Source organism: Adiantum capillus-veneris, chromosome 26, assembly GCF_014529385.1.
Source record: "Adiantum capillus-veneris isolate H3 chromosome 26, ASM1452938v2, whole genome shotgun sequence".
In the NCBI taxonomy this organism is placed as follows: Eukaryota; Viridiplantae; Streptophyta; class Polypodiopsida; order Polypodiales; family Pteridaceae; genus Adiantum; species Adiantum capillus-veneris.
In genome coordinates, this window is record NC_140956.1 from 44,133,130 (window position 1) to 44,143,278 (window position 10,149).

Consider the following 10,149-nt stretch of genomic DNA (forward strand, 5'->3'; position numbering starts at 1 on the left):
ATAAGTATGAAACAATTGATACATTTCCAACATCATGAACAAAAAAGGAAATCATGTCTTTTCGGCAGCACACTGGCAACCGCACCATTGCATGGTCCTCTTTGCCGCATAACCGCAAAAACTTTTGGCTATCCCTTCATGAATTTGATGCCCGGTCATATGCGCTCCATTCGCCCGTTGTTGATATGTCTCTATACCGCATCAACCTTCATCGCTTGGACATCACTGCCTTTGGTTTACTTTGAAGAGGAACATGGAAGTTAAGACTTCTAGCACAATGAGATAAGCACAAGAATTTCCCCACCGCCGCTTTGTTGCTTGCACTTTGAGTACTTCGGCAACCTCAAAATCCGCATCTCTGCAATTTACTTCATCCACTATACTTTGCTTTCATGCCGTATATCACTCCTCCTCGCCCACATGAGCATCCCATTGCTTTCTTAATGCCACATAGCATTGCTTTGCGATAAATATTTCCTGAATCCATTCAATTTTGCACAGCAAAGTCATTTGAAGTTTCAGAGGCAGGGTAGAGGAAGATTTCTTTGATGGGAGCAGGCCAATGCTATAGCATCCAGTGGTTGTAGTCCCGCAAGAAGGTGCACAGATTGTTGCAGAACGACTTGACATAGGCAGCCTGCCATAGCTTGCTCTGGCTCTGCCCTTCCCTATACTCCTATAGTAGCCTCAAATACTCTTTGCCTCCCATCTGTAGCGCCACGCTTGTGTACCCCGGCAGTGCCTCTCCCCACCCCAATATGTCCTGATAATACCTCTTCAGCTTGTGTGGCAGCCTATTCACCCTGTCTATGCTTAGATTTGCTGATGGCCTCCATAGATGCAATGCATGATGTGCCAATGCTGTCGGGCTCGTCCCCGCTGACATCTCTGGTGCCTGCAACCCTTGCTCCCTCAACCGCATCTACATCCTCATTGGGCTTCTCTGATTATGCATATTGTGATGATGATGGTCAATCTTGTCTTCATGGGTGGGTGTGACGATGGTGTACTCCCATGGCTTGTTGCTTGCTGCTGTTGTTGCTACTCCTCCTCCATGGCTGCTATGTGCGTCCGCTCCCCGCATAGGGTTCTCTAACGAATCAATTGCCCTTCATGCAACAGTCACGCCTCCTTCAATTTCTTCCGCATTATGCTTGGCATCATGCGCCTTCTCCATCGTAGCATCTTTCACATGTCCAGTCGCATTCTTGGTCTTGCCTCCTTCACGGGCTGTGCTTCCCTTCTTGAAACACCACTTTCACAGACTTTATCACCCTCATAGTAGGTAGTGAGAAATAATCTCGTGGTCGCCAAGTGTTAAGGGAAAAACCCACCCTCTACGAGTCTATGTTCATACACATAGAGGAAGAAGAAGTAGAGAGAGATGGAGAGAGATATAGAGAGATGTGAGCCGTTACAGAAGAATAAGTAGGAGATAGCCATACATCCCAATCCATACTTGCCTTATACAATGCTTGTGGGCTGATTACAAGTGATAAGAGTACCCTCTTATATAGGAAACTTCCCATACCCTTTCATATCCCCTTATGACCCTTCGTGCTTGCCTTTTGGAATCCTCCCTTTACCCTTAGACTAAGGTTCCTATCCGTTGTATTTATGGTCTATGGCCCATGCCATAATAGAACAACATGACCACCCCATGCCAAGCCCTCCACCATCACCAACAGATAGGACCACACAAGCTGAGCCCACTAAGGAAAAAGAACCTGAACAGAAAGAAGCAACAAAAACTGCACAACAGGCAGCCACTACTCAAGACCAAGCCAAAGCACAAGAACTAGAGCCACAAAGGGCAGCAAGTCCTACATAAGACAAGTCAACAAAGTTTGAGCAAACAAAAGAGCAGGAAACAAAACAAACCCCTTCTATGAAGCCTCAAGATGACAAAGCAGAAGAGGTCCGACTACAACTTAAAGGGCAAGAACAACTAGCCACCATGACCCCACTGAGAGAGTCACAAGAGACTGCCAAAATGTCTAGGCAACTCATAAGAAATGGAGATTGGAAATCCAATGATGAGGTAATCCTGCAAGTCAATGACTATGCAAAGAAAATGCAGGATATGATGGAAAAAATTTGATCAGTAGCACTTAGCCGCAACACAAAGGCTAAAGAACTACAGATGGTGATTGACGCTCTCCAAGGAGAGTTATAAGACAAATTAACTGTCATTACCAATCTGCAAACACAAGTCCAGGCATTGAAAGCTGAAGCTAAACAACACCAGCTAGCATGCGACAAACAGTAGAAGGAAATGGAGGAGTTAGGTGAACTTCTCATGAAGGTAGCAGATGCTTGAAAAATAAAAGACGAACAGCTAACAGAGGTTACTATTGAACTTCTAACTACAAATCTGTCAGTTTAGAAGATTCAAGTGCAGCTAGATGTAGCGAATTCCTCCTTGCAATATTCAAAACAGAGAATCAATGATCAAGAAACTTTTTTGCGACAAATACGAGAAAATCCCACAATTGCCTCGATCAAAGGAACATACAAAGTATAGAAAGCACTAGATAAAAAGAACAAAGACCTCGAGCTAGAGCTGAGCTAGAGCTGAGCTAGAGCTGAAGCTGGAGCAGTCTCAACACAAAGACCTGGCATTAATGCGGGTACAACGAGAAGAAGAGCTGTTAAAGAAAATAGCCGAGCTAAAAAGAGTCAACCGGTTATTGAGAGATGGACGGTAAGAAACGCATGAAGAAGTAGGAACTTCAGAGTAGCCACACATTGATATTCCCTCAGTCACTTTTGCTGAGATGGAAACACAAACAGTAGAAGGGCTAGGTGGAGAAGAAGATATCGAGTACCATTAACTGAAGCAGATGAAGTGCCAATGGTCCAACTATCAAAAGATGAGGAAGATGCACTCAAAGAAAAGGTTACACCAGAGACGAATGAGTAGTGGAAAGTAGCGATGGATTGGGGGTTGAGAATTCTTCACTTTGTCAATGTTACTCAACTCACTCCCAATCAAATAAATGCACAATGTCATCAGCAATCCCTGACATATCCCTTGATAAAGGTGGAGTTGCTCCAGGTCAAAGAAAGGCTTTATAAAGACATGCAAGTAGAAGGCGCAGATAAACACCACCCTAAGTGGAGGAAGAGCTGGCTGAACAAGAATCCAAGATACGTGATTCTGTTCACAAGAGCATCTGTGGCACTTCAAAAGGATCCCACTTTTGGTCCTATACCAAGAGGAAGAACGTGGCAAGCACATGAGGCAATAACAAAGAAGCGGCCAGCATGGTTGAATTACCCAAGATTTTGAGCTCCAGAAAAGGGATCGCCGACAGAAGAATACATGGTGAAAACCCTAACGAGCGCCATGGCATTCTTCAAAAGTCTACCTAATCTTTCATGCGTGATGCTTTACAAAATTTTCCAAATGCAGCTCACCTGCATTGAAGTATTTCATGAGCCAGAGCAAGCAGGAGCCTTGTGGATGTCATTGCTCGAGGGCAATAAAGGTTTATGTTATGATCTAAGTGATCAATCTTCCGAAGAAGTCCTCTATGGCTTCTACGCCCGATGCATGTTCTCATCTTGTCATAATATGTTGGCGTTTGAGGAAGCATTCTACACAGGGTTCTTCACTTGGCAAACAAAGATTTTTGGGCCAGTGATCAGCAACCTGACTTCACGATTTGTAGGCTACTCTGTAGTTGAGCTTAAAAAGAGAGTCACTATGCAGTTTTTGCAGGTGCTAGGTAAAGAGAGAAAGATCAGATATAAAAAGGCTCTACATGGACTTAAAGACCGCCTCGCCAGCCGTCAACCTGAAGACTATTCGAGCCCATAAATTTGTGTCAAGGGACGACACAGGCGAGAAGGGGGGAAATGTTAGCAACAAGCTAACTCGGATACCATTTTTTGGAGCTCTCATTGTAAAAAAAACTTATTATTTTGATAAATCGGGAATATTGTAACTCCTATTTTTTGGATAAACCTTAAACCTTGTAATAGATGAGCCGGGGCTACAAGCTTCCAGATTGTATCAACCTGTCTTTACCCATCTTTAGTTAGAGCTCCCAGATTATTAGTTTTGACCACCAAAAACCTTGGCTAAGGTCTAAAAACCAATTTTTGTAAGTTAATTTCAGTTTTGGATAATGAAATACATAGCGTGAGCTAACGGTGCCCACTTCTCTCCTTCTTGTGCTTCCTACTACCTCCCCGGTTGTCTCATTGCATTCGTGTTTGTTGCATTGCAAGTGTAGGTAAGAACTCACGCATTGACGTAAGCATTTCACAGTAATTCGTAGTTGTTGGCGTCGCCGACCCGTGGCCTAATTTTATCATAAGTAGGAATTTACACTTCAAAATAAAAAACTAAGCATAGGCAGATATTGGGGCATCATTGATTAGTGTTTAGATGCATTCTGGGTCAAAAACGACGAGGTCAAAAATCCACTGCTGTTAATAATCGTGATTTTTGCACTTGACCTAAAGTGGGAATTGAGACTATAACCATGTGTGCTTAGGTCTCATAAACTTGTCCTAGAAGTTTTGCTATGTTTGGATGTCATTTGATGATGTAACGGATGTGGTTGTCGATGAGCGATTGGCTTTTGGTGATTTCAATCACTTCAGTGTAGCTTGAGCTAGATGCGAATTGTTTGTTGTTTTCCAAGAGATTGACAACCTCGTGTAGCCTCTATGCACTAGTCGACTCAGCTTCGTCCCATGGATTGACAATTTAATCGTGGTTCTCGCTAAATTTGCAATAAGATAGGAGTGAGGTTAGACATCCGTCCCACAAGGAATCTCAGTGGACCTTGTTAAAGTTCAAGACATTGTTGAACGGCGTCAGCCATCAAATGCAAGTGAGCTTAGAGGATTCTTGGGAATCACAGGATGGTATAGAATCTTTATAAAGGACTATGTAGTGATTGCTTCACCCTTGACCGATCTTCAAAAGAAAGGAGTGAAGACTCAAGCTGGGGACCACTACACCAAGAAAAATTCGACCAACTCAAGCAGTATGTGACTACAACACCGTGCCTAAAGCTACCAATTTCAATCAAGCCTTTGAAGTCATCACTCATGCTAGTGGAATAGCAGTTGGAGGAGTATTAGCTCACCTCACGTAAGCTTACGGTTCATGAAAAGAACTACCCCACCCATGATCTCAAAGTATTGGCAGTCATTCACGCTCTGAAGCTATGGAGACACTACTTATTAGGAAGGAAGTTTCGACTCATAACTGACCATAAGATCTTAAAGTGGATTTTCACCCAAGAAACCTTGAATATGCAACAAAGGCGATGGGTAGATCTTTTGCAAAAACTTGACTTTGATATTATCTATCATCCCGAAAAAGAAAACATGGTTGTAGATTCACTCAGTGAAAACCCCTTTTTGAGCCTCATATCTATACCCAACAATCCAATCATTGAAAAGATTAAGGAAGTTGCGTCATCTGATCCAAAGTATGAAAGGCGACTTAACCTGTTCAAACTGCGAAGTCAAAGAATATACCTTCAATGTTATACTTCTTATATGATGGACCTTGTCTCTACTATAGAGATCGGTTATGTGTACCAAAGGACCCTAACTTAAAGGAGGCTATCTTATTTGAGGCCCATGATAGCCCTACTTGAGGACACCCAGCATATGCAAAGACCCTCAATGCTGTACGAAAAAGTTTCTATTGGACACGGAAAAAGGCAGATGTTCTATGCTATGTTCGTCAATGCTTGACATGCCAAAGGATTAAAACTAAGAGAGTTAAACTTCCTTGTAAACTTCAACCATTTGGACATTCCCCAAATGAAGTGGGAGTGTATAAGTATGGACTTCGTCATTGGATTACCTACGGTACAAGGAGGATATAATTTACTTATGGTAGTTGTTGACCTGCTCATGAAGGTTGCACATCTCATACCAGTCAAGACAAATTTTACCGCCTCTGATATTGCACGACTATTTGTTAAAGAGATTTCAAATTGCATGGATTGCCCAAATGTATTGTAAGCGATCGAGATGTGAAGTTTACTTCAAACTTTTGGACCTCACTCTTCAAGGCAATTGGAACATAATTAAACTTTAGTACCGCATACCATCCTCAATCGGATGGTCAAACAGAACGAGTCAACCAAGTCATCAAAGATATTCTTAGAGCTTATTGCAGTAGAGAACCTAAGCAATGGATTCAATTTTTACCTCTAGTGGAGTATTCTTACAATGCTTCTCATCATCAAAGCATTGGTGTTAACCCTCACGGCTCACGAACACCCTATCACCTACGAGACGGACGTTGTAACCTACGATGGACATTGTATTATTTATTTGGTAGAGTCAGGTACCGGGCTTGTCGGTCCAATAGGAAAAGGGTAAGAGTGATCGCCGATGAGAGGCGCACTCTAACTGGGACATTCAAGGGATTAGTTGGCTAAGCATGGGCGCCCAAGTGTGAATGGGGTGAGCTCATATAAAAGCCAACTAAACCTAAAATTCACTCATTCTCTCATTTGTGCAATAGAAGAGTGCTCTTTCTCCATCTCCATCTCCATCTTCTTCTTCTTCACCTCCTTGTGTGTGTGTGTATGAGAGAGAGAGAGAGAGAGAGAGAGAGAGAGAGAGGGAGAGAGAGAGAGAGAGAGAGGGAGAGAGCGATCGAGCATTGCGGCGGCACGACGGCGGTGAAGCGGTTGAGCGCGATGTAGCGGCGTCTCCTTCTTCTTCGCGGCGAGGAATCCTCCACGGCAGGAGCATAGAGCGGTGACTGACACACCATTGCCCTCTTTTGAGCTTACTAGTTAAGCTAGTTGTGTGCTTGGAGCCTTCTATGGCTCGCACACATTGTTAGGCAAGGCCCTTGCTTCGACAGTGCGGCAAGGAGTGCACATTTTTGGCGCCGTTGCCGGGGAATCGCCCTGCACTAAGCCCAAGAGGCACTTTGTGCTTCTCCTATGAGTTGTTTGTAGTAGGAAAGAAGAGGAAGAGGAAGAGGAATGAGTTATTTTTCTGCAAGTTGTTAATTTTTGTATTGTCTGCAAGTTCTGTGATTTCTGCATAATGTTTTGTTTTCTGTTTGCACACAGTCTTTGCACAATTAGTAGTCGTTAGCTTGTTCGCAGTGAATGAATAAGTAGGAAGGCAGTTAGCAATTTCTGTTTGTACACAGTCTGTACACAGTTTTCTGTCAAGGTTTGCCTGCACACAGTCTTTGCACAGTAAGGTAGTGAGAGAGGAAATAGATGGACAGTTAGCCCATTGCCAGTAAGCAGTTAGCAGAGTGGTTAACAGATTAGTTAGTAGATTAGTTAGTGGTTAGCAGCACTATTAGTAAGTAGATAAGGTAGTGAGCTGTTGACAGAGAGGTTAGGTAGGTGTTGACAGTGTGTGTGGCCAAGAAAGGGTCACCTAAACCGCGCGCGGTCGTCGCCTCAAAAAAAAATTAAAAAAAATAAAATAAAAAAAACTGAAAATATTTAAGCGTGAGTGACTGGGGGGCTACACTAAACTCGGGATCGGGATCCCAAGCCCAAGCCCAAGCCCAAGCCCAGGCCTCAGTCCTCAGTCTTGTGATATATACTAGACTCACTCTTATATATATACCCTACCCCCTCAAGAGGGAATGAGAGCATGTGGGGCAAGTCCTCCACTCTCCTCCCTTCTCTTCCCACTTGCACCCTTAGACTTTTTAATTTGGGCCTAGTTCCCTACTAGAAATTGACGGTTTTAGGGATTTCGAGGGCATAAAGTGACCAAACGGAGGGTTGTAAAGCACGGCACGTCCCTCTGATCGAGACGCTTGTTTTGAGCTATCATATGTTCTATTCTATAGTTGGGTCAGAAAAAAAGGACCAAAAAATCAAAAAATAAAAAAAATTTAAGAAAAGACTTGGGTTGCAAAACACCCAAAAATACTAGGTGAGCAGCCTTCACGGGCACTCACTGACACTTCTAGGGGATCCAAGTCATATGAACCTACGCTTTGGACGAGTGTTAGAGCACGAGCATATTGGTAGTGCCTCCATTTACGCGGGCACCCATTATTCCTCCACCCTAGGTTCTGGACCTTCAGCCGGGACTCAAGGTAGCGCGACCCAAGATCCTCATATCGCGTCTAGTGATTCTTCCTCTGACTACGAAGTCATGGAGGGGTATCCTACACCAAACCCTGATATTTCAAGTCAAGACATGCATGCCATGGGCCCACGGCCCGGGTCCAGCGTGTTTAGCTGCTTAAAAGAGACCCTTAGTAGAGCTACTCGCTCCGAACATGCGGTTAATGAAATAAATGAAGGGAGTGGGGAGGCAAATTCGTCATTCATGCCTAAAATAGACCCTATGCTTCTTGAGAGTGTGCATGTGAATGTTCCATCTACTGCACCGCCTGATCCTTTAGGACTATCACCCTCTGAGGTTTTACTACCCGATGGTAGGAGTCTTGCCGAAGTACAAGAGATTGAACGCTATATGCAAGCAACAAGGGAGAGGGAAATTGAGAACCTACGAAGGCTAGAACAAAGTCAAGCCCTGAAAGCAAAGGCTCCTATGACAACAATCATGCCAGCTGAGCAACCAAGTGCTCCCAAGGTAGTAGTCACGGAGGGGCAAGCGATGGGGAGCAATAATGCTTCCACTTCGAGGGAAACCTCCAGCACGCCAGGCCTAGATGGGATATTCCTAAACGAAAATTGGGAGTATGACCTACAAGCAGAAGCTTTAACTGATCGGTACACAGGACACACCTATCATGTGGGTTGGTTAGATGTTCTACAATCCACATCGGGTGCTACTAGCATAGATGAGCAACAACAGAAAGTCTGTGATGTCCTCCATAGGATTGTCGAGTTAGAAAGACGGAACACAGAGATCAACATGCCTTCAACAGGCCTAATGAGATTCTTGGATACGGGAAAGGCCAACCAACCAACCCTATCACAAATGGAGACTCCCTCAGTGAGCCCCATTGATCCTCCATATGTTGTTTCACCAGGAGCCTCAGTACAATCTGAGCCCACAAGTGGCAGCTTTACCTTCCCAGATCTAGCTCATCTTTCTCTTAATGAAACTACGGCTACCATGCATATCCCAGTGGTGAGCATGACAAGAAGTACACCATGGAGTTCATTTGTTAACACTGCGCCGATGCCTAGTAGCACAGTGCCCCCAACTATACCTACATGTATGTATCAATCGTGTGCACCTATCGTACCTCAACCTTATGTAGCTCCTACACCTCCGATTATTCCAAGAGCTTACAATCCACAATGGCATTATCCAAGCTCTTATACAAGTGGAGCCATGCCATTTAAAAATAACATGCCATATCAGGCACCCCCTATGCCTAGGGCCACGCCTGTAAACTTTAGACCAATGTCTGGTATACCACCATATGAAATATGGGACCCAAGAGCCGCGCATATGCCAAGGCCAAGGCCAACTCCCATCTCACATGTGGTTCTAGGAGCACATACACCCATTATACCTGCTCAAATAGGAGATTTGGCAGCATTTTCTCAAACTATCGGTCGCTCTATTGCGGAAAACATGCGTAGTGCACCTGATAGAGAGCCTAGGAGCAAGGCAGTTCAAGTAGCTAAGCTCACACAGAAATTCAGTGGAGATGGAGATGCTAGAAAGCATATGGAAGTCTTTGAACATGTGTGCGATTCCTTGGAAGAGCACAATGAGCTACATAAGTGTAAGGCTTTGAGTTTGACCCTAAGCGGAAAGGCTGGAGATTGGTATAGAACCTTAAGAGTAGAAGAGAAAATGATCTACTCTATGAAGGAGTACGAGCGGAAGTGCGACGCGAAAGAGAGTGCGAGAAGAAGAGCACGACGATATGGTGAACTCGCTCTACTATAATGTGTAGAGCATAGTGAGTTCTTATTAGGTTTTTACAAAAGAATATGTGTACATACCTGGCAGTCCGCCCACTTACCTGGGCGACGACATTGGGCTTTATACCCCAACAACCTCCCACTTAAAGTCCAATGCGGTACTTTAAGTGTGAGAGAAGCTACTATACAAGCTAATATACAAGAGATGTAGAGAAGTGATGTACTACCCTACACCTAACTGCTTGCGAAAATGCGCAAAGCTCTCTGAGGGAAGTCCTTTTGTAAGTAGATCAGCAGGATTTTCTGTGGTGTGAACTTTGACAAGCTG

The 10,149-nt window shown here is 44.1% G+C and overlaps 1 pseudogene; it reads right to left on the reverse strand.

The window, feature by feature from the left end:
• Positions 1–487: 487 nt before the first annotated feature.
• LOC147423350 (uncharacterized) lies at positions 488–1,056 on the reverse strand (annotated as a pseudogene).
• Positions 1,057–10,149: the final 9,093 nt, after the last annotated feature.